Source organism: Ursus arctos, unplaced genomic scaffold (assembly GCF_023065955.2).
Source record: "Ursus arctos isolate Adak ecotype North America unplaced genomic scaffold, UrsArc2.0 scaffold_6, whole genome shotgun sequence".
In the NCBI taxonomy this organism is placed as follows: Eukaryota; Metazoa; Chordata; class Mammalia; order Carnivora; family Ursidae; genus Ursus; species Ursus arctos.
In genome coordinates, this window is record NW_026623078.1 from 50,207,889 (window position 1) to 50,233,753 (window position 25,865).

Below are 25,865 nucleotides of genomic sequence, written 5' to 3' on the forward strand. Positions count from 1 at the left end.
GGAGTCACACAATTGGCTCAGACAATCTATAGAACTATGAAAACATTGAACCAAGTTTGGGAGGGATTGCTTTTACAGCATATTATTTTCACTTACATAGTCACTTTGCTAAAGGATGCTAATCTAATTTACAAACTGGCAGTAAAAAGAATAGCAACGCAAAAAATAGGGGACTCAATTCATTAATGAAAGGTGGCACCAAAACAGTAATTAATAAAGTACAAATGGAATGAGAACTAGTTTATATGAAATTTGAAGACTCAAACACGAACTTGGTGATGGTGGTAAAAACTTTTCAGCAACACTTTTTACTTTCAAAAAATCATTAACTCTGAAGTTATTCTTGATATTTTAGATTATTACTAAAGTTTCATTTGGTACTTCTAGCATTTTTACAATAAAAGTTATTTAAAATGTTTTTCCAAAGTTATACTTCATTTACACATACTCTGTTATTCCTCACAAAAGAAAAGCAGAAGAAAAACATGTTGATACTTTATAGAAAAAGGTCTGTGGAACAGATGCTTCTCCACTGTAGAAAAGAGCCAATTCCAGTAAGGAATACAATAGCATTTCAATCAGTGGTCATCATGTGCCAGGAATGCAAAACAGAGTACTGATGATAATCCAGGTTATGAATCATAAAATCCACATGGAATACAAATATTTGAAAACATTATTAGGAAATCCTACTCCATTGCTAAGACAGATTTATGCTATAACAGTCTGAGAAATAATCAGACTTTGCATTAGGTATCTTCACACATGTACTATCTACTACTTTAAAGGATTTTCTAAATATTCATCTACTCTTTGATTTTAAAGATATTTACACTAACACTTTAGGAAGCCATTATTGTTGATGCAGATAAAAGCTACTGTTATTGTACATAAGTTTTATAACTAATCCTACATACACTTGTTATTGAATGCGTTATTTTTTCCATTTGTTTATAATACTGATTTTCCAAACATTAAATGAAATTAGAGAAAATTAAAAAAAAAAGAATTTTCTATTTGTAACAATGAGATAGATTATTTCTTAAATAGATAAACTTCTAGTTGAAAATATTCTAATTATTTCTCTTCTTGAAATATTAATGTCTTTATTGCTTTTTGCTTTGCTTTATTGCTTTGCTTATTGCTTTGCTTTATTGCTTATTGCAATAAACAGCAGACAACAGTGATCTTAATGCTTTTGATTCAACTAGACAATTCCATTCAGTATGCATTCTACTACAGCATAAAAAAATTATTCTTTAAATTTTTTTTCCAAAACTATTTTTTAAGGAAAAAAGTGAACGTGTAAGATATATAAGTGAACCAAGTATACAAAAAGTTGCAGTATTATAGTGGTCTGGATATCTTTCAAACCTCTTGGAGGTGTTAATCAGGGATGACACTGAAACAAGAAACAACATAACAAACATACTCTTAATGCATACCTGAGCTTTCAAGATACTAAAGGGAATCCACAAGGGCCCCAAAGAGAATGGGAAGCAGTAAGAATAAACTAAATCTGACCTTAAGGGCTGCCGTAGGGGTATAAGATGATGGGGGTGGGGCAGTGATGGGGTAACCATTTTAGTGGATAAAGGGGGACAAGCGACAAGTCTTTGGATTCTCTCCAAAGTGGAACTGAAACCCCTGCATAAAGCTGGGGATCTTGAAGGTCTACATCCTCAGTGAAAGGGTGAACAAGAAAAAATGTACTCACAGGCAAAGAAGATGACATGCAAACTTGTCTGTCTTACTTGGGCTTCAGGTAAAGACGGGAGGTGGGGGGAGGTGCTGCCTTTCAGAAGGTGCAGACAGGATTTCAGAGCTTTCTAACACTACCCACAAAGTCTGAGGAACCTCATGCTGAGAAATTAGCCTAATGCAGTCCCACTACAGAAGTACCTGGGGTGCCTGATGGAAACAAATGAAATTCCACCCTAGGTAAGGACTTAAACTCAATCTTCAACCCAGAACTCACGCATCATTCTCAGAAACAAAACTGAGCTAGAGTTGAACTCACAATCCAAAAGATAAACAATGAATAGACAAGCTACAGAGAATGGGTAGGAAGAACAAACAACAGAATTAAGACTCCCTCCTTAAAATTAAGTTAGTCCCCTTAAAAAGTTGCATCTTCCTAAGACAAAAATTTCTAGGATAAAATTAGGAGTATACAATGGCATTCTAGATTGGAAAAAAAAACAAGCACAAACGTGGAAATAGTCTGGCTAGAAGGGAAAGCATTAAGTCAGTCTGACTGCATTAAAAAATGACCTACAGTTTATAGAATGCTCTATACATTAAGAACCTGCATCAGCTGCGTGGCAGAGAAGTGACAGGAACCTTGGAAACTGAAGGATGAATTGGAGGAGAAGACTGGAGAAAGAGAGCTTGGAATCAGAAGGTTATTACTGAAATCCAGACTCGAGGTAATCACAGAATGTACTGAAAAGGTCTACAGAAACAGAAACCACAAGTCAAATCTGAAAGAAATCATGAAAAAAGAATCACTATATTATGGAAACTTCCTGGACAGTCAAATATCAAATAACTCCAACACTCTGAACCTAAAAGAGGTGAAACTGACGCTAAAGAGAAAAGTGTGAAAGGTTCTAATTTGAATAGATGAAGACAGAAGAGAAAATAGATAATGCCAGCTTTTTGAAACTAAAACACGACTTAACAGAATTTGCTACTTCATCACATGATGAAGGCATTGAAATCTTACAACCAATTTGTGGTGAAAGAGTCAAATAAGAAATCAACAAGGCGTACACGGTGAAACTTCAAGGGAATGGACATAAAATTGGGGAAAACTATGGCAGGAATCTTTCACTTCTCTCCCTGGGCATAACTGAATTCGGGGTTGTTGGTTACGCTAACATGCTAACCTGTATCTATAAACAAAATTGAGTTATTACTTGAATTAGTAAAAGCAAAAATCAAAGGTACCATTCTCTATTTGCTTGTATGTCTCACATCAAGTCAGAGCCCAACGTACGACTGAACTAAAAATACCTCTCTGCTATAGCAAGGTGAAAGTACTGATGTGACACACACAGCATTAAGTGCAAATTCCACTTCCAAATACAGTACAGGACAGCGCTTACCCCACTGCCTCTTTATCAATAAACGCTGTAGTGTCTATTGTTTCCGTGTTACCAGTGAAATGGCCCACTGCAGAATCAGCTGGTTAACCTGGTCTCAGTAGGACCACATTCAACCCAACTGAGCTAAGAACTACTGAGAAAAATCAAAAATACTCTCCTTCAAACAGTTGCCTTTAAGCACCGCTTCAATGTCTGACAGGCTGAAAAAAGGGATAAATTGGTATTTGCCAGTTAAAAGCTACTAAGATTTACAGTATCTGAAAATCTGTACAAAGAATGAACCTTCTTCCCACTGCTATAAGTAGGTGGTCCTTCTGTTTCACTGCAAGAGCAGTGTTAAGAGCTTATACAGCTGCTGCCTTTGACATACCTGTCTTTAACAAACAGAAACTTTTGCCTTCATGGATCCTAACTTTTTGCATGTTCACAGGCATGTTTTAAAGTTACATCAAAGCATTCAAGATCTCCAAAAGTCATAAAAGACTTGTTCATCAGTACAAGCCTAAATGGTGAGAAGGCGTGTGGGCAGGACTTCAGAGGCTCCATGAAGCAAGACTGCACAAGTTCTTGGCATTATATTAAAAGTTTCCAAACAAAAGATTATCTTACATCCCCTGTGCACAATACTGATATACAATAGAGTAAATTAAAAAGTAAAAGCAACCTTAACCATGATTTTTCTTTTTTCTCCTACAGCCAAAAGCATGTCAAAAGATTGACAAAGTATAAAGATTATAAAATCAAATATTTTAAAATAAAAAAAGAATATCTTTAAAAATTGTTGTTACAAGCAGTTTATAAAAAATCCACAAGAGGGCACCAAAGACAAAACACTAGAACAAATCCCATTAATTGGAGATTTACACAGATAATATAGGTTCATAAAACAGGTTATTATATTTATTAACATACTATCAATATTTCTCAGAAAGAGACTAGTGGCTGCTTATTTTAAGCTATATATTTCAAAATATATATATGTTGTAAGTTATATTTTTAAATAAGCAATACTTATGCTTCTTAAAGGACAGGTTGCCTACATTCAGTAATCTCACCAATGACTTCCATATAACAGCTGGAGGTCAATGAACAGTTGTTGATTCCACAAAACTGACAGAAACATACAAAAGGAAATATTAAACATTCATATTACTGTATCACTGCATTCTAAATCGTTTTGTATTAAAAGAGTTATGACTGTATATCTTCTGCTTGCAGAATAAATAGAAGGGCTAATCTGTCTTTGAAAAGACATTTTTCTTTTCCTCATCCTTTCTTTACTCTTTTTCTGTTCCATTATGATACTGTTTAATAGCAAACAGAAACCTTAATACACATTTAACAAAAGAAATATCACTGTATAAACTTAGAAATGATAATATTATGAAACGATTTTGAGACATCACCCTCTGAAGCATATAATTCAGATGACTACTTGAAGCACACTAAAATAAGAATATTAATTTTAATGTGTAATTTACATTACTGATACAAATGAAACTCTGGAGCAGAGGAGAGTCAGGGAAGCCAAAAAAACTAGCAATCCTCCCCTACACCCCAACCAAATATTTATCACATTTGGTTAAAGAATCACTGAAGGAAAATACTTCAGTACCATTATGTACCTTATTCATTTTAAATGTGAATACATTCTGTGCTGAGGATAACCATGTGGCACTATGTATGCTACATAATAAGGAGTAAAAGTCAGGTAGAAGCTATTATAAAGGTTTTATTATAAAGATAAGTATATATTATATATATAGCTGTTGATTCAAACATTAAATATATAATAAACACTATGTGCAGGCAGTGTGCTAAAATATAGTCTTTGTCCTTGAGAAATGTACAGTTTAGTGGAGAGAGGTAGAAAGTAGACAAAATCAGATAAATATTCTCATAGAGGTTAACAGAGGGTACCATATAGGAACCCGTGTAGGAGCACGTGCTCAACTGAAGCTTAGAGGAGCATCATGAAAGGTGCCCCCTTTTCAGAGGAATCAATGTCCAAGATGACTCCTGAAGGATAAGGAGTTCATCAGGCAAATGAGGGTGAAGTAAGTAGTCTAGGAAGAAGCAGCAACTTAAAATTTTTTTAAACACTTTTTGAGCAATCCTGTTTTTGCTTCCGGTTTTACTAACAACTACAGCAAGCCTGCTGATTCCTACTTGCCTGTGCTCTCCCTTAGGGTTCAAACCTGCATTTCCAGCTGCCTGCTACACAAAATGATTTGGATGAGCCAGGGACACCTCCAGTTAAACCAGTGCTAAAGCGATCTCATCTTACCCAGAAAGTCGCCTTGGAGAGAGTACTGCTGGCAGAATCTTTCACCACAGTACCAGGGGTGGAGAGAAAATGTGGTTAAGTGAAGAAACAAAGGCTCTGACTATTCTATCATAACGTTTGTTCATGAATAATTTGTTCATTTTCCCCCCTCTTTTTTAATGGTCAAAATATAACTAAATGTTTAGGCTGAAGAAAAAGGCCCTAGAAGAGATAATGTGACTGACAGAAATGAAAAGGCAAGTAGCGAAGACACCTTTAAAGGGAGGTAGAAAGAAAATCAAGGGGCAATAAAACAAAAATTTCTGTTCTTTATGCATATCTCTATCACAGTACTTCTCAAGCACATTGTGATCAGTCATCGGTCCACTTGATGTCTCACCCACCAGACTGCAATCTTCTTGTAGGCAAATACCATGTCTTAGTTTTCTTCTAGATGAATTTTTATGGAAGAAAAAAAAAGGTATATCCTCTGAAACAGGGAGAAAGAGATGCCTCGTGAGGATGCACAGACATCAAAGTTAAAAGAATACTGAGGTCTAGTTAGTGCAGTAAGACAAAAAAATATATAAAAGTTATAAAGACTGGAGAGAAAGAAAGAAAACTACCTTTATTTCTAGATGACATGACTATGCAGAAAATCTACAAAAAAATCCTGGAACTAATAAGCAAGTACAACAAGGTCACAGGATGTAAGGGCAAAATACAAAATCATTTGCTTCCTATACATACCAGCAATAAAAAATTGGAATTTGGAATTAATTTTTTTTTTTTAATCTTAAATGCCAACTCAAATTCCTTAGTTTTCTGAATGAAGCAACTTGGAATTTAAGCCAACTGACGGAGTCTGTAGTGTTGTACTTTTGTTAAGGTTGTTTGTATCTTGCTGTGTTCAAATGGAACAACGGTAGGTCCTGGGTACTCAGCAGAGCTGAGGGATAGTTGGTTTCTTTCTTGCTTGCTTTTGAAAAATTTTTATTCAATTTATTTAAACTAAAAAAAAAAAAGTTCGTCCATTTCTCTCACTCCCCCACCCCGCCTCCTGCAGCAACTAATCTGTCGTTTGTATCTATGAACTTGTTTTTGTTTTTATTTATTAGATTCCACATATAAGAGAGATCATACGGTATTTGACCTTCTCTGACATTTTGCTTACATAAGGTCCATCCATGCTGTCACAAATGGCAAGATTTCACTTTTTTTTTTTTTTAAGATTTTATTTATTTATTTGACAGAGAGAGACAGCCAGCGAGAGAGGGAACACAAGCAGGGGGAGTGGGAGAGGAAGAAGCAGGCTCCTAGTGGACGAGCCTGATGTGGGACTCGATCCCAGAATGCTGGGATCACGCCCTGAGCCGAAGGCAGACGCTTAACGACTGTGCCACCGAGGCGCCCCAAGATTTCACTTTTTTATTGATGAGTAATAATACACTGTATATATATTAACACAATTTATTTATCCATTCATCCACTGATGGACACTTCGGTTACTTCCGTATCTTGATTATTTTAAACAATACTGCAATGAATATGGGAGAATGCATATATCTTTTTGAATCACTATTTTTGTTTTCTTTGGGTAAATACCCAGAAGTACAATTGCTGGATCATATGGTAGTTCTATTTTTAATTCTTTTAGAAACATCCATGCTGTCTTCTATAGTGGCCGTACCAATTTAAATCCCCACTAACAGTGCACAAGTGTTCCCTTTCCTCCACATCTCTTCCAGCACTTGTTATTTCTTGTCTTGATGATAACCACCCTAACAGGTGTGAGGTGATATATCGTGGTTTTGATTTGCATTCCCCTATTTGTTGGGAGATTCTTGATTACTGATTCAATTTCTTTGCTGTTATGGGTCTGTTCAAATTTTCTATTTCTTCCTATTTCAGTTTTGGTAGTTTATATTTCTAGGAATTTGTCCATTTCTTCCAGATTGCCCAATTTGTTGGCATATAATTGCTCATAATATTCTCTTATAATTGTTTGTATTTCTGCTGTGTTGGTTGTGACCTTTCCTCTTTCATTGTGATTTTATTTGGGTCTCTTTTCTTTTTGGTAAGTCTGGCTAGGGGTTTATCAATTTTGTTAATTCTTTTGAAGAACCAGCTCCTAGTTTCATTGATCTGTTCTGTTTTGTTTTGTTTTTTTAATTTCTGTATCATTTATTTCTGCTCTAATCTTAATTATTTCCCTCCTTCTCTGGTTTTAGGCTTTACTTGCTGTTCTTTTCCCAGCTCCTTTAGGTGTAAGGTTGTGTTGTGTATTTGAAACTTTTCTTGCTTCTTGAGGAAGGCCTGTATTGCTACATACTTCCCTCTTAGGACCACCTTTGCTGCATCCCAAAGGTTTTGGACTGTGATGTTTTCATTTTCATTTGCTTCCATGTATTTTTTTTTTAATTTCTTCTTTAATTTCCTGGTGAAGCCATTCATTCTCTACTATGTCGTTCTTTAACCTCCATGTATTTGTGGTCTTTCCAAATTTTTTCTTGCTTTTGACTTCAAGTTTCATAGTGTTGTGGTCTGAAAATATGCATGGTATGATCTCAATCTTTTTGTGCTGGTTGGGGCCTGATTGGTGACCCAGTATGTGATCTATTCTGGAGAATGTTCCATGTGCACTCGAAAAGAATGTGTATTCTGCTGCTTTAGGATGAAATGCTCTGAATATGTCTGTTAAGTCCATCTGGTCCAGTGTGTCATTCAAAGACCTTGTTTTCTTGTTAACCTGTTGCTTATATCATCTGTCCATTGCTGTGAGTGGAATGTTAAAGTCCCCTACTATTATTGTATTATTATCAATGAGTTTCTTTAAGTTTGTTATTAACTGATTTACATATTTGGTTGCTCCCAAGTTGGAGGCATAAATATTTACAATTGTTAGATCTTCTTGCGGGACAGACCCCTTTATTATGATATAGTGTTCTTCATCTCCTATTATAGTTTTTGGTTTAAAATCTAGTTTGTCTGATATAAATACTCTGGCTTTCTTTTGATGTCCATTAGCATGACAGATGGTTCTCCACCCCCTCACTTTCAATCTGGCGGTGTCTTTGGATCTAAAATGAGTCTCCATGGGGCGCCTGGGTGGCTCAGTCGTTAAGCGTCTGCCTTTGGCTCAGGGTGTAATCCCAGTGTCCTGGGATCGAGCCCCGCATCGGGCTCCCTGCTCCACTGGGAGTCTGCTTCTTCCTCTCCCACTCCTCCTGCTTGTGTTCCCTTTCTCACTGGCTGTCTCTCTCTCTGTCAAATAAACAAATAAATAAAAACTTTAAAAAGTTAAAATAAAATAAATAAATAAATAAATAAAATGAGTCTCTTGTAAGCAATAAAAAAATAAAAGAAAAAAGAATAAAAGAAAGCCTGGTCCTATTTCCACCAGAACTGAAGCTGACCCTTTGGAGCACTCTATGATCAGCAGACCTGGTACATGGGGGCGGGTGCCTGTGTTGGTCTTCTGAGGGAGAGGCCCACCGGACTGGCTCACAGTCAGACCTGCTCTTGCAAAGATGCCCCTACCAGGTGTGCGGCGGGGGGGAGGGTTGGTTTAAGCAACTCCAGTTTCCACCGGTGGTGTTTCTCTCTAGAGTCCATCTGTGCTGGTGGGAATGGGGGAAGGCCCACCTTCTGGTCTCTGGGGACGGGAACTCATGGCCACCACTGTTCAGGAGGCCCTCACAGAAAAGTGAACAATCTCATTTCCCGTGTCCCAGGCTTTCATCAGATCGCTGCCCTCAACCTGTCTGTGCCCCACCAGTGGCATGCCGGTACCACAGTTCTGTTTTATCTCTGGCTGGTGGCTGGGATTCAAAACTCCAGACCTTAAAGGGCCCAGCAAGGTGCAGACCCGTTCCCCTCCCTCAGAAGAGAGCCTCTCGGCACACCTGGCACTATTCTGTCCCAGAAAAGCAGTTGCAAGGTGCACATGGTGGCAGGAATCTACTGTGACACACAGTGAAAAGCTGCGACCAGGTTATCTGCCCTTTTTGTGTGCCTCTGTCCCCTGCTGCTGAACCATTCAATGTCTCCTGGGGAGCCCTTTGTCCTTGGAGAGGCAAAATACCCTCTTCCAAATGTACTCCAAGAAGGGGAGCAATCTCTCCCAGTGCAACCCAGGGCATCCACATTGTGCAAACCACACATGCCACTCTCTCCTGCTCTCTCCCTTTCTCCCTGACTTCACTCCATGAAAAGGGCTCCCTCCCCTTCATGGCACCATGGCTTTTCTCTCCCCCAATTCACAGCTCTGAACCTTCCATCTGCCACATTCTCTCCCTCCAATTTTGCAGACTGTTTTCTTAATCCTCGGATGGATTTCCTAGTTGTTGAAAATGATTCGATGTTGATCTAGCTCTGTTTGAGGGACAAAGCAAGCTCCGGGTCCCCCTACTACTCCACCTTCTTAATTCCACTGGCATTCCCCTATTGATTAATGATGTTGAGCATCTTCCATGTACCTGTTGGCCATTGTGTATCTTCTTTTAAATAAAGTCTATTCAGACCTTCTGCCCACTTTTTAATTGGATTGTTTGGTTTTTGCTATTAAGTAGTGTGAGTTCTCTCTATATATTGGTTATTAGCCTCTTATCAGATATATGATTTATAATTATTTTCTACCATTCAGTAGGTTGTCCTTTCATTTTGACGGTTTTCTCTCCTGTGCATAAGTTTTTTAGCTTGATATAGTCCCATTCATTTATTTTTGTTTTTGTTGCCTTTGCTTTTGGTATCAGGTTCCAAAAATCATTGCCAAAACCAATGTCAAGGAGCTGTCTATGGAGTTTTATGGCTTCAGGTCTTATGTTCAAGCTTTTAACCCATTTTTAGTTAGTTTTTGTGTATGGTGTAAGATTGATCCTGTTTCATTCTTTTTTGGGCATGGAGCCCAACACAGGGCTTGAACGCATGACCCTGAAATCAAGACCTAAGCTGAGATCAAGAATCAGACACTCAAACGACTGAGCGACCCAGGTGCCCCATCCTGTTTCATTCTCTGGTATGTAGCAGTCCAGTTTTCCCAATACCATTTATTGAGGAAAGTGTCCTTTCTCCATTGTATATTCTTAGCTCTTTTGTTGTAAATTAATTGACCACATAAGGGTGGGCTTATTTCTGGGATCTCTATTCTGTTCCATTGATCTATGTGTCTATTTTTATGCCAATATGATATGGTTTTGATTACTATAGCTTTGTAATACAGTTTGAAGTCAGGGAGTGTGGTGCCTCTGGCTTTGTTCTTTCTCAAGATTGTTTTAGCTATTCAGGGTCTTTTGTAGTTACATACAAATTTTAGGCTTATTTCTTTTATTTCAGTGAAAAATGCCATTGGAATTTTGATAGGGATTGCACTGAAGCTGTAGATTGCTTTGGATAGTATGGACATTTTAAAATATAAATTCTTTTAATCCAAAAAAATGGAAAATCTTTCCATTTGTTTGTGTCTTCTTCAATTTCTTTCATTAATGTCTTGTAGTTTTCAATATACAGATCTTTCACCTCCTTGGTTGTATATATTCATAGACGTTTTATTCTTTCTGATGCAATTGTAAATGGAACTTTTATTAATTTCTATTTCTGATAGTTCATTATTAGTGTAAAGAAATGCAACAGATTTCTGTATACTGATATTGTATCCTGAAACTTTACTGAATTCATTTATTAGTTCTAATAGTTTTTTGATGGAATCTTCAGGGTTTTCTTTATATAATATCATATCATCTACAAATAGTGACAGTTTTACTTCTCCCTTTCCAATCTGGATGCCTTTTATTTCCTTTTCTTGCCTAAATGTCTGGTTAGGACTTCCAATACTGTGTTGAATAAAAGTGGTGACAATGGATATCTTTGTCTTATTTCCGATCTTAGAGGAAAAGCTTCCAGAGCTTTTCACAGTTAAGTATGATGTTAATTGTGGGCTTGTCATATATCGTCTTTATTATGTTGAGGTACACTCCCTCTATACCTGCTTTGTTGAGAGTTTTTATCATAAATGAATGTTGAATTTTGTCAAATGCTTTTTCTGCATCTATTGAGATGATTGTATGATGGGGGAGGGGGGTAGAGACAGAGGGAGAGAGAGAATCTTCAGCAGGTTCCACACCTAGCATGTGAGTCTGATGAGGGGCTCAATCCCACAACCCTGAGATAATGACCTGAACTGAAATCAAGAGTTGGACAGTTAACTAACTGAGCCACTCAGGCACCCCGAGATGATCAGATGATTTTCATCCTTCATTTTGTTAATGTGGTGTATCACATAGACTGATTTGTGGGTATTGAACCACAAATGTATAAAACTAGAAATTAGTTATAAAAAGAAAACTAGAAAAATTTTAAGTATGTGGAGATTAAACAACATGTTAATGAACAACCAATGGGTCAACAAAGAAATCAGGACAGAAATATAAAAAATACCTTGAGACAAACAAAAATAGAAAAATAACATACCAAAATTTATGGGATGCAGCAAAAGCAACTCTGAGAGGGAAGTTCATAGCAATAAATATCTACCTCAAGAAACAAGAGAAGGCTCAAATAAACAACCTAACTTTACACCTCAAGGAACTAGAAAAAGAACAAATGAAGCCCAAAGTTAGTAGAAGAAAATAACAAAGATTAGAGCAGAAATAAATGAAACAGAGACTAAAAAGACAATAGAAAAATCAATGAAATTAAGAGCTGGTTCTTTGAAAAGATAAACAAAATTCACAACCCTGTAGTTAGACTCCCTAAAAAAAAGTGAGAGGACTCAAATCAGAAATGAAAGAGGAGATGTTACAACTGGTAACACAGACATACAAAGGGTCATAAGAAACTACTATGAACAATTATACACCAACAAACTGAACAACCTAGAAGAAATGGATAAATTCCTAGAAACATACATCCTACCAGAAATATATCATGATGAAATAGAAAAATAAAAATAGAAAATCTGAATAGATCAAATACTGGCAAGGAGATTGATTCAATACTCAAAAACCAATAAACAAATTTCCAGGCCCAGAAGGCTTCACTGGTAAATTCTACAAAACATTCAAAGAAGAATTAATACCAGTCCTTCTCAAATTCTTCCAAAAAACAGAAGAGGGAGGAACTCTTCCAAACACATTGTACAAGGCCAGCATTACCTTGATACCAAAACCAAACAAGGATGCCACAAAAAAAGAAAATTACAGGCCAATATCCCTGATGAACAAATGCAAAAATCCTCAACAAAATATTAGCACACTGAATTCAACAATATATTAGGAAGACCATATGCTGTAATCAAGTGGAATTTATTCCAGGGATACAAAAACAAACATTTTTAATAGTACCAAAAAAACAAAACAAAACAAAAACCTACCTAAAACCACTTAGATCTAACAAAATATATACAGAATCTCTGTGCAATGATGAAAGAAATCAAAGTTCTAAATAAGCTGATAGACATTCCATGTTTGTGGATTAAAAGATTCAATACTGTTAAGATCTCATTTCTTCCTAACTTAGTGTATAGATTCAATTAAATCCCAATGAAAATTCCAGCAAGCTAATGTGTAAATGTTGGCAAAGTGATTCTAAAGTTTACATGGAAAGGCAAAGACCTAAAACAGTCAACACCATACTAAGTAAGAAAAATAAAGTTGGAAGACTCACAGTATCCAATTTTAAGACTTTAATAAAACTACTATAACCAAGACAGTATAATTTCAACAAAAAATAGACACATATATCACTGATAAATCAATGGAACAGAATAAAGAGCCCTGAAACAGACCCACAAAAATAGTCAACTGATCTGTGAAAAGACACAAGAGGCAACTCAATACAGAAAGGATAATCTTTTGAATAAAGGGTGCTGGAACAACTGGACAACTACATGCCAAAAAAAGGACCAAGACACAGACCTCATGGCTCTCACAAAAATTTACTCAAAATAGATCACAGACCCTTAATATAACATGCAAACCCAGAAAACTTCTGGAAGAAAACAGGAGAAAAATCTATATGATTTGGAGTTTAGCAATGCGTTTACAGATAAAATACTAAAAGCAAGATACATGAAAAAAAAACTGATGGGGATATTAAAACTAAAAATTTCTCCCCTGTGAAAGACATTGTTAAGAGAATAAAAAGAAAAACCATAGGTGGGAGAAAATATTTGCAGAACACATATATTATACAAGACTTGCGTCCAAATATATACAAAGAACTCTTCAAATCAACAATAAGAACAAACAACATAAAATAAAGTTTAAAACAGGGGAAAGTACTGAACAGACACTTTACCAAAGAAGATATATAATTGGCAAATAAGCATATAAAAATGCCGAACATCTCTATCATTAGGAATTGCAAATTAACACTGAAATAGCCTTAAACACTTATTAGAATGATTAAAATGCAAAAACACTAACTCCTATGAATTGCTGGTGAACACACATAGCACCATAAACTCTCATTCATTGTTGGTGAGAATACAAAATGGACAGTTTGACAATTTAGAAAACTAAACATACCATAAAATTCAGCAATTATGGCCCTAGGTATTTACCCAACTAATCTGAAAACTTACATCCACATAAAAGTCAGGATGCAAATGTATACAGCAGCTTTATTCGTAGTTGCCAAAAACTAGAAGTAATCAAGATGTCCTTCAGTAGGTGAATGGGTAAACGAACTGCGGTACCTTCACACAACGGAATACTATTCGGTGAAAACATGAGCTGACAAAAAGACATGGATGAATCATAAATGCATTTGGTTAAGTAAAAGAAACCAGTCTGAAAAGGCTATATGTCATTATGGAAAAGGCAAAACTACAGATAGTTAACAGATGGGTGATTACGAAGGGTTCAGGGGTAGAGGGAGAGTTGAATAGGTGAAGCATGGGGATTTTTTAGGGTGGTGAAACTATTCTGTATGACACTGCAATGGCAGATATGTACCACCACACATCTGTCAAAACCCACAGAAATCTACACCATAAAGACTGAACACAAATGTACACAAATTTTTAAAAATCACTTAAGAGATCAGGAGATCCCAGAATGGGATGCAGAGTGTGACATACACAAACACAAAAATCTAATTGTGTTAAAAATGTGTAAAAGAACTTCACTGAAGGAGGTAGGTAGAAAACATACTAACTAACCTGAATAACCCTGGAAGTGAGTCAAGTCTGTAAGACTAAAAATAAAAAGAACTGTACATAAGAACTGTGTTCTAGCTGATAGAGTTGTTTCCCATGAGACTACTGATTTAATAATTCTGAAACCACGATACATGTACACAGGAATTGAAATATTTAGCAAAGGAGTAGCAGATAATGGGAACTAGATTTCTCACCATTGCAGTGGGAGGTTATAAACAAGCAAGGGGAGGCATGAGGAATGATCCATGCGGTAATGGGTTAGAGTCAGAGATATCAGTATGAATTCATGTTCAGCTTAATACTGATACAGATGGAGATATATAGACAGATACAGATATATACACATATAGATGTATAGTTTATAGGTATGTGTTTGTGTATTACACAGGTTAGTATAAACACATTTGCTTTTGTCAGCTGAGAGGGTCCACCCCACAGTAGCAATAAGCACACCACGTCCAGGTCTTGGGTTTGAATGCCATTCTCTAATTAAAGGAACTAGGCTCCTAGGATCCTAGGATCATGGCAGGAAATACACAAGATATATAAGTATCTTACAGTGTCAGAGAGTGAGAACATACTAAAAACAAAACCCCTAAAAAACCCACAATGATGGGAGTATGTCAAAGAGGCAAAGGTGCCAACTAGAAAAGTTCTCCCAATGGTCAAAGCTAGAACACTTTGACAACAAAATAAAGCAGTATTAAATTCAAATGAAAAGTGTAAATTAAACAATCATGAATCAATACTGACATAAATGATTGAATAAATGGGAAGAATAGACAAATCCCCTGTGCAGAAAAATTCTATATACTTTATATAGATACTCTGCCCTCAAACAGGAGGGGCATAACTCTCCACTCCTTAAGTGTGGGCTGTATAGTGTGATTTCTTTCGAAAGTGTGAAGTATGGAAAGGGGAAAAGAATAATATTATTGTGAGGAAACCTGATAAATACTACCTCAGCCAGGTGATCATGGGTAATATCGACAGTAATAAGTCATGTTGACAGAATATATTTGTGATATTGTGACATAACAAGAAATACATATTTAGCAAACTCCAATATGTACATGCTTTTTTTTTAAAGATTTTTATTTATTTATGTGACAGAGAGACAGACAGCGAGAGAGGGAACACAGCAGGGGAGTGGGAGAGGAAGAAGCAGGCTCCCAGCGGAGGAGCCCGATGTGGGACTCGATCCCAGAACACCGGGATCACGCCCTGAGTTGAAGGCAGACGCTTAATGACTGCGCTACCCAGGCGCCCCTGTACATGCTTTTAAAAAAAAAATAAAAAGAACGCACAGAAGCCTGTCTTATTTTTAAAATGGCATCCTTTACTGGATAAGATTTTTTAAACTTATATGGCAGAAACAATCCACATACCTTTGCTTTTTACTCTGCTATTCATGCTCCTTGGTGACAAAAAAATACTGTATTTTTAAAGTTTTACTGAATAGAAAGAGCAATTCTATTAGCAGATACTCTTTGAAAAATGGATTTTCTATAGGCAATTTAAGTATTTACAGTAAATATGAGCAAATATAGTTATGTTATTTAATCATCTCACACTACAGACTTGGGAATATCTTCCACTAACATCTAGGAAACAAATTCTTTCTTACTATGTTATACAGTTGACCCATCTCAGCACCAAATTTATATCACATGCTCAGAAATGCCAAAAAAAAAAAAAAAACCCACCAAAAAAAAAAAAAAACCTTTGTCATGTTTAGCAATGCTTAAACTAACACAAAAACCTTGATATTGGGATTAACCTGCTGCAGAAATCTCTGTTTGCAATTTGTTTAATTTTTAAAATCTGTACAATTACCTCAACACCTATCAAAACATGTCAATTTGTCAGGATGTATTCTCATCAGACTAGCTTTTTCTGTAATAGGTATAAAAATCAAATTCATAAGGCACTATTTCCACTCATGTCTCATACCTTTCTTGAATAAAAAAAATATTTAAGGCGATTTGTTTATAATAGTTACCCAGAACACAGGTGTACAGAACTAAAATTTTTAAAAACAACATATCTTGAAATGGTTATCATAAACTGTTTCCTTTTCAAAAGTCACATTGAGAACTGATGGAAATATCTATTTAATTTTAGGCCACAGATTTTTCTCCATCTGTAGTAAGCTGAACCATGTAGAAGAAAATTAAATTTGGAAAAATTATAAGTTGATATTGGTATAACTCATAAATTCTCAGGAAATTGCACTCACTGAGAATGGAAAAAGCCGGATCCACAATGAGCTCAAGTATTAATACTGAATATCAAATATAAATGCCTCTTACAATGTAGCAACTCAATACTGTGAATTTCATAGCTCTAGGTTTTTAGAATCAGGAAAAGAATTCAATCATATTACCTCAAAATTTAGCTTTATAAAATTTTCCAATGGTCCAGGGCCAACATGGCTCAGTGTCCTACTGGCCCATTCACTGGATAAGGACCAGTTCAGGGTCAGGGCTAAAGATAGCTACTATAAAGACTGTCAAAGAATACAGTCCTCCAGGATAAAAATAAATGCAGAAATAAAACTTGAGAGTATAAATCTCCCTCCATGCTGAAAAAAAAATTCATCTTTGAAATAATCAAAAAGAAGAAAAACGAATGGGGAAAAACCTCAATGAAAACAACTAGGATATCAAAATATCCATCCAAAAACTCCTGGCATACCCTAAAAGGTAACCAGTCTCCAGAACTATAACACAGATACTGGCCAAATGAATCTCCCAAATTGGAGCAAATTAAAAAAAAAAAAATTCAGCAAGTTTCATGAGCCAAAGGTAACCAAGGTGAGTTACAAATGAAAATAAGAAGAGGTTACAAAGCAACAACCTTGACATCACAGATATAAATGTTAAGACAAATGTAGCATCAGTCACATAATGGTTCATTATTCTATAATTATTCTCAAATGCTGGGGGCTGGAGGGTCCAAGAGTATACCTTTCTTTAGTCCACCATCTAAAGAAAATTAGTTATAACAGACATAGTGGTTCAAAAAAAGAGAAATATCCATTTACTTCTTCTATTCTTATCAACTACTAATTTGCCTTAAATTGTCCTGATTTTGTGTAATGTTACTTTTTAGAAGCTTTCTTTCCCTTCTTAGGTCACTATTACAAACTGTCCAGAATAAACCAGAACTGAACAGACTATAATTTTTTTTGAATTGTGCTAATTTATGAGTACTCAAGGATTTTATAACCATTATAATATATGAAGTTTTACAGATTTATCTATATTAAATATCATCATATTAAAAACTCAATATTTCAAATTATGATTTCAGAACAGCCAAGAAACGACAAATGGTAAGAATTTCCATTAAAATGGAGGATTGAGCACATGGTTTATGCCTATCCCTCTCAAAACTCTTCCGAAATTATAAAGGCGCAAAAAAGGAATAACTCATAAAGACAGAAATCATGAGAGAGGAGAAAACAGCAAACAGGAGATGTGCAAAAATTTGGAAGCTAGAAAGCAGATAAATCTATAAGTAGCAGCTAACTCACCAGACCAAAGAAATCTAAAACTTAAGCTTGCAAGGAGAGAAGTCACAAGAAGCAAGCAAATTCAGGCCTCAGAGCAGTAGATCCTAACATCTTTTATAGTGAGGTTCTCAAGTCAACTGACTCTACTCTTACTTACAGAGTGTCCAGTAGGTAATTTCAGTGCTTATAATACAATCACTAGACCTTTGAATTTTCTTTTGCTTCCTGCCTTGTCTCTTTCCTTTGTTTTGATCTCTCACTTTTTACTTTATGGACTTTCTTCAAAGTGATAATATAATAACAATGAGGAAGAGGAGGACATGTTGGAAATTAAATATTTCACACAGGAAAAAAACGGGAAGGTTTAGAAGATAAACTTGATGAGAACTCCAAGACAAAACAGAGAAAAAAACAAAAAATCATTGAATGATAAATCTAAGAAGTCCAATAATCGAATAAAAGGAGTGCCAGAGAGAGAGAGAGAGGATATACAAGAGCAGAGAGAAGTGAAGAGATACAAGTACCATGAAAAAGCAATCATAAAATTACACAGCACTTAACAGTATTTCCAAACTGAAAGGGCCAAAGACACTCCACACAACGAATGAAAAAAGATCTACAAGGCACATTATCAAGAAAGTTTTAAATAACAGAGAAAAGTGAAAGTCTAAAAATCTTCCATACAACATTTAAAAGGTCAGGTATCAGATTGTCATCTGTCTTCTGCTGAGTTAGGAAACAGAACAAAGCCTTCAAAATTTTAAGGGAACATTATTTCCGATCCAAAATTTTATATTCAATCTCTCAAGGGCAAAGGTAGAATAAAGACACGGTCAGATAAGCAAGGTCTGAAAAAAAGAACAAAACAAAACAAAAAACCCGCTAATGTCTGGAAGCTCCTGGGAGATAGGGCCCATCAGAATGAGTAAGTAAAACAAGAAACACAAGATACAGGGAACAGAGAATCCATTACAGAACAGAACAAAAGGAACTTCCCAGGATGATGTTGAAGGGAGGTCGCATGGTGACTGCTGCTCAAGACTCTAGAAAGCAGTCAGTACAGATCTGGGGTGCCTGGGTGGCTCAGTCGGTTAAACGTCTGCCTTCAGCTCGGGTCATGATTCCAGGGTCCTAGGATCAAGTCCCGCATCAGGCTTCCTGCTGGTGGGAGCCTGCTTCTCCCTCTGCCTGCTGCTCCCCCTGCTTGTGCTCTCTCCCTTTCTCTCAAATAAATGAACAAACTCTTGGGGAAAAAAAAAAAAAAAAAGGAAAGCAGTCAGTACAGGTTAGAGGAGGAGAGAGGGCCAGAGAAAGAATAGTCGAAAAAAGTATGAAACTAATAAATGGTCTGTGTTTGAACATACACAGAGTCTACTGCTCCTACAGAGAGTGTAGGAATGTAGCATTTGAGAAAAATTAGCGATAGGTCCATAGAAAAATTAACAACAACAACAAACAACAGTAACAAAAACTGAGACAACCATTAGTTCTAGAAATCACAAAAAGAAAGAACATATAACCAAAATATATTATAATGTTTCTCTGCAAACAATATTTATACAGTCATGAGTATATAAACACTGAGTAGTTTTAAAATTGTGATTTAACTGTATGGGGAAAATAAGAAATAACAAGTAATCAATTATTTTAAAGAGCTTTAATTTTGATCAATAATTTTATGTCAAATATAAATGTTCCTTACTAAACCTAATTTACTTTTAGGAAGTAAAGGAATGAGAATAAATTTTCTTTACTGTTTTTCCTCAAATATATTTTTTATAAGCTTAAATCAGGTTTCCAAAAATCTCTACCAATTCTTCCAAACACATTTGGCCACTTAAAATATGTCTTAAAATACTTAAAAAGAAATTGTGAATATAAATATTGGTTCAAATCTGATCAGTGACATCATCTTGGTGGCCCTTTGAGTAGCAAAACTAGCAGCAGCAACAATTACTACCTAAGGTACCAAAAACTAAACAAACCAAGCAACGAAAACAAAAAAACCTGGCCAAAATGTTGTAGCTAATGGCAATATTGCTGGTACAAGTAGTAGTATTAAAAAACATGAAAGCAAACTTTATTGAGCATACTATGCATAATACACTGTTCTAAGTGCTTAGATATATTTTCAAAAATTATATTCCCACAGGAACTCTAGTCTATCATTAATTCCCTTTTTACAAATGGTGAAAGTGATTTGGTTAGCAACATGCCCAAAGACACAGTTGTATAGGAACACAATGAGGACTTAACTTCAAGCAGTTTCTCCTGCTCTTAGATCAATTCTACCCACCCCATTTAACCAACTAAATACAATGCAGGCTTCGGGACTGACTGAAGTTGATTCTGCTGTTCTATTCTCTACCTCGTTCAAAAGGTTCTCACCAGGTAGACCGATTTGAAGTTCCATTATTAAACAGGGGCAGGAGAAGGAGGAAGGTTCTGAGAAATGCTCATACGGAGGCTATATCATCATCTGCAGGGGAGTGAATTTTTCAAAGCATCCCTGCACTTCTCCCCATGCCCATGCTGAGAATTACTGCTTCAGTGAGTCATTTAATGGGGATATGTCACCCCAAGACATTAAGGACCACAGCCTGAGAAGCTTAGAGTTCGAACCATAAAGAAATCATCAGAAAGTCCCCATTTCTATTCTAAAAAACAGAACCTCTAAGACATAGTCTCAGGCCAATTAATACGCAAAATCTTCTTCTTTGAGTCATTACTAAACTACTATGAAATCAAACAGCAACTTTCTTTAGATGGAAGTGAATATAAAGGGTCTGATACATGCATATAATATATATGTGCTTATATATACATGCATATAACATCAAGAAGTATCCTACTTTTTTACTCAACGTTTCACTTAATGTAACATTCTTCTACATCCGTTCAACTCCTGGTATTTTACTTAACACTGTGATCTGCACGGGAAATGCCTAAACTCCAGTGACAAAGCGACTCTTGTAAACTCTGTATCAATCTTTTAATCTACTTTAAAAATAACTGCTTGTCAATGGTGCATTCGGTGCCTTATCTCATAAATTCAACTTATTAACACCATCCATTTTGCTTTTAAGTAATCATCCAACATACCACATGTGGAATGTTTGCCTTGTTCTTTTACTTAAAAACAATAAGCACTAACTCTTTTACTGTATAAATATTTAAACATTCACTGAAGTGCCTGTATAGTATTTCAATAAACCACACCAGCTAACTAAAAACTAGCCTTTTAAAAATCATTGGCTAATTAGAGTTTAAGAACTACATGGGAAGTTTGAAGAAAGGATATTCTTATTATGCTCTGGCTGAAAATTTAGGACATTGTGTATAATAACCAGGGAAGTAAACATGTACCTATTAAACTGGGTAGTCCAGCTAAGGAGATTTCCAGGCAGAGTGTTTAAGGTGATGCCCAGTTTCTTCCTACTGCTTATAACAAAATGCAAAAGGAGAGGGAAAAGCTTAAGAAAGAATCATTAAAAAAGGAATCAGGACTTGCTGGTTTTGTAAATTCTTAGCCTCTAAGACAGCAAACAACGCCACAATTATGAAAAAGCTTCTAAGCAAACATCAAATCCAAAGCACATTCAGAAAACAGTGTTTAAAAATCAAGCTTCAGAGGTGACTGTAAAGTCCTTCGCTAAGACTTCAGAAAAAGCCAAGATAAGTAATAGGGCTTTTCAGAAGCTTAAAGGCATTGCCCATAGCAGTCTTAGTGGGAGCCCAAGGCAGAGAAGCAATTATTTCGACAAAATGTATGAGTATTGCCTGTTCCCATGATGAACCACAATAAGATTTATAGGACACCCACAAAGGTTTTTTTTTGTCCAAAACACCACTAGCATAGTCTCAGTAGGACAGAGACAGCACAAGATGAAAAGAGGACGTTGGACCCTCAAACTTCTACAGGTAGGAAGCAGGCTGAGAAAATGATTTAGTTCAAAACACAAAACAGCTTACATGAAAAAGGAAGAATGACAGCAGAATCAAGAACTCAGAGGGCATACAGTAAAGAGTCGTAGAGAAACAGGGCAGGAATAGAATTGAAATAATCAAGGAACTCCTACCACTTGCTTGGCTGGATTCCAAAATTGCCATGGACTACTAATTAACGTGCCTCCTGTCTTTATTCTTTTTTTATATAATTTTTTATTATGTTATGTTAGTCATCATACAGTACATCCCTAGTTTTTGATGTAATGTTCCATGATTCATTACTTGCATATAACATTCTTTTTTAACAGAACTATGTACAGTGATGATCTATGCCTGACCCACCACTGTATATTAGGTATGTGGGGGGCAGGCAACTAATCTTTAGTTTACAAGTCTTCAAATGGAGATGAACTAAGACTGAAGGATTCTCATCTCTTTCCGAATGTGATTTAGAAGATGAAATCCCGGACTGGGAGCTGATAATGTAAAGGGATAATACTTAAGAGCAAAGAAGAGACAGTTCTTAAGACGTAGTGAGTATACTCACTCTGTTCATGGGCAAGGAATGTAAATAATTTGCAGCTATAGGACAGTTCTTGTTAGTTTTAAAACATGTCCAGAAATTCTTTGAAATTTTCCCTGAAAAGGTAGAGTCTACCTCTCCTCTGCTTAAGTGTGATGCAGACTGTGTGACTTGTTTTTACTTTTAATTGAAGTAAACTTCAAGTAACATTAAATTACTTTTAAGTGTACAGTGACATTCAGTACATTCACAATGTTATACAACCATCACCTCGATCTAGTATCAAAATATTTTCATCACCCTAGAAGAAATCATCAAGCAGTCACTCCCCATCTGGAGTCTCTGGCGAGCACCAATCTGATTTTTGTGCTGACGATTTACCTATTTCAGATAATTCATATTACACAATATGACTTTTGATGTCTGGCTTCTTTCACTTCATGATACAAGGTTATCACATTGTAACATGAAACACTATTTCTTTTTATGGCTGAATAATATTCCATTGTACGTATATACCAAAATTTATCTACTTTGGTCTATTATGAATAGTGCTATGAACATTTACGTGTAAGTATTTAAGTACTGTTTTCAATTCTTCCAGGTATATACTTAGAAGTGGAACATAGAAGTTAGATCATACGGTAATTCTGTTTAACATTTTAAGGAACTACCCCATGACAGCTGTACCATTTTACATTCCCATCAGCAATGTCTAAGGGCTCCAATTTCTCCACATCCTTATTAACACTTGTTATTTCCTGGTATTGTTTGTTTAATCACAGCACACCTAGTACGTGTGAAGTAATATCTCACTGTGGATTTGATTTGCATTTCCTTAATGACTAATGTTGCTGAGCCTCCTTTCATGTGCTTGTTGGCAATTTGTATACCTTTGGAAAAATATCTACTTAAATCCTTTCCTTATTTTTCAATTAGGCCTTTCTGTTGTTGAGTTGCCAGAGTTCTTTACATATTTTGGATACTAGACCCTTATGAGATATATAATCTGTAAATATTTTCTTCCATTTCATAGGATGTCTTTTCATTTCTTGATAATATCCTTTGATGTACAGAGTTTAAATTTTAATAAATTTTTTTCTATTTTTTTCTTTTGTTACTCATGCTTTGATTTTCTAAGAATCCATTGCCAAATCCAAAGTCAGGAAGATTACTTGTTTTCTCCTAAGTGTTTTAACATTATATTTAGTTTTTTGTTCCATACAATTAGACCTTATATTAAAAGGCCTTTGTATATGATAAAGGTAGGAGTCCAAGTTCTCTCTTTTACATGCGACTATCCAGTTATCCCAGTACCATCTGTTTTTTCAAAAAGACTCCACACCTTTGTTGAAAATCAACTGGCCATAGATGTATGGGTTTTTTCCTGACTCTCAATTCTATTCCATTGGTCTGTATGGCTATCCTTATGACAGTACCACATTTGATTACTACAGCCCTATGTTAAGTTTTGAAATTGGGAGGTGAGTACATCAGCTTTGTTCTTCTTTTTCAGTATCGTTTTAGCTATTTGAGGCCCCCTCGATCCATTTGTATTTGAGGGTTGGTTTTTCCATTTTGCAGTAAAGACCACTGATATTTTGATAGGGATTAGATTAATCTGTGAATCACTTTGGAGAATATTGTTATCTTAACATTATTAAGTCTTCCAATCCATTTATACAGGCTGTCCTTCCATTAATGTAGGTACTCTTTAATTTCTTTCGGCAATGTTTTGTACTTTTCACTGTACAAGTCTTTTACCTTCTTGCTTAAATTTATTCTGATGAAAACATACTGATTTTTTATGTTGATCTTATACCCTGCAACTATGCCGAATTGTTTATTAGGTCTAGTAAATTTAGATGTTTTTGACAGACACCATCCAGGAAGCTGCTCTAGCTCATGGGGCCCAAAACAAAGGGAAGCCTCTGTGCTGGTCCCTCAGGGAACCACCAGACAGGACAAAATGCAAAGCCACCATCTTTTGAGAACAAGATTCTTACCGCTCTCCCCTACCACCTCTCTCTGCTGCTGCTCCCATGGCTGCTGGTGAGCTAGACAATGGGGGGGGGGGGTGGCAGGCATGAAATCTGTGGAGGCACAGATTCTTGGAGCTCCCTACTCCACCACTTTCTATGACCAGTAACTTCTTTTAACAAATACAATGTGGCAGAAGTGACGGTGTGCAACTCCTGAGACTATGTCATAAAAAGCACTGAAATTTCCTCTTGGATCACTGACTCTAAGAGAAGTCAGTTGTCATGCTGTGAACTCTCAAGTAGCCCTAGAGAGAGTCCACATGGCAAGGAATGGAAGCAGCCCACCAAAAACCGTATGAGTGAGCTATCTTAGAACTCCAGTCCTTGTCAAGCCTTCGAGATGACCACAGCTCTCACCAACACTTAGACTGCAACCTCCTGAGAAACCGTGAAAATGATCCAACTAAGCCACTTCTGAAATAGCTGATCTACAGATATCATGACATAATAAATGTGTACTGCTTTAAGCACTAAGTTTTGGAGCATGTGATATTTAAAGCTGAGACTCAAAAGATGAGAAGAACTAAGTGACTCTAGTACTAAGGAAGAAGTGTTTCAAGCAGAGGGAGGAAAGGTTTTTGGCACATTAAAAATAAAAAATCTGAAAGAAGATCAAGGTGGCTGGAGCTCAGGAGAGGAAAGGAAAATAGTGAAGAAAGATCACGGAAGCAGCAGAAAATCACCAAAGTGACTATAGCAAGGTCTTAAAACTAGTAAAAACTGGCAAGCTCTGGAGTAATCAATGGTTCTTTATCCATCAAAAATGGAAACTGGCCTATAATTAAGTAGGGAAGACAGAACAAAGCAAAACAATCACCTGTCCGCTGACAGCTAGTTGAAGGCAGTTTACCAGCCCAGAACTCATATGAGGCTTGCATAAGGTGAAAGCAAGGCAGATGGGTACCACCAGAGAAGGGCAAAAACTAGACTTTTTTTGTGAATATAAACTTATCAGAAATTATGTAACTCTGATAAGCCAATGTTGTTTATTTCTAAAGTACTAGTTAACATCTGAAAAGTGAGCATTAGATATTAATCAACGAACATGGGAGCTTACAAGACCTACTTTTATTCTTGGTTCCTCATTAGCTTTGTAAACTTTGGTAAATCACTTCTCTCCTAACCTAATTACACTCATCTGCAAAATGGAATAATAAAATAACATATATACATGACCAATCTTATTTTTTTTAAACATAACATGAAATAATATATGATAAAAGTGCTTTTAAAACTACAAAAAAATCTAAAAAAAATTAACATTTACAAATGTTAACTGGAGAGAAATCAATAACTGTA

General features: G+C 36.0%; 1 protein-coding gene across 5 annotated transcripts in view; it reads right to left on the reverse strand.

Moving 5' to 3' along the window:
• STK3 (serine/threonine kinase 3) overlaps positions 1 to 25,865 on the reverse strand; it is a 262,758-nt gene that overhangs the window by 87,187 nt on the left and 149,706 nt on the right. The window lies entirely within an intron of this gene.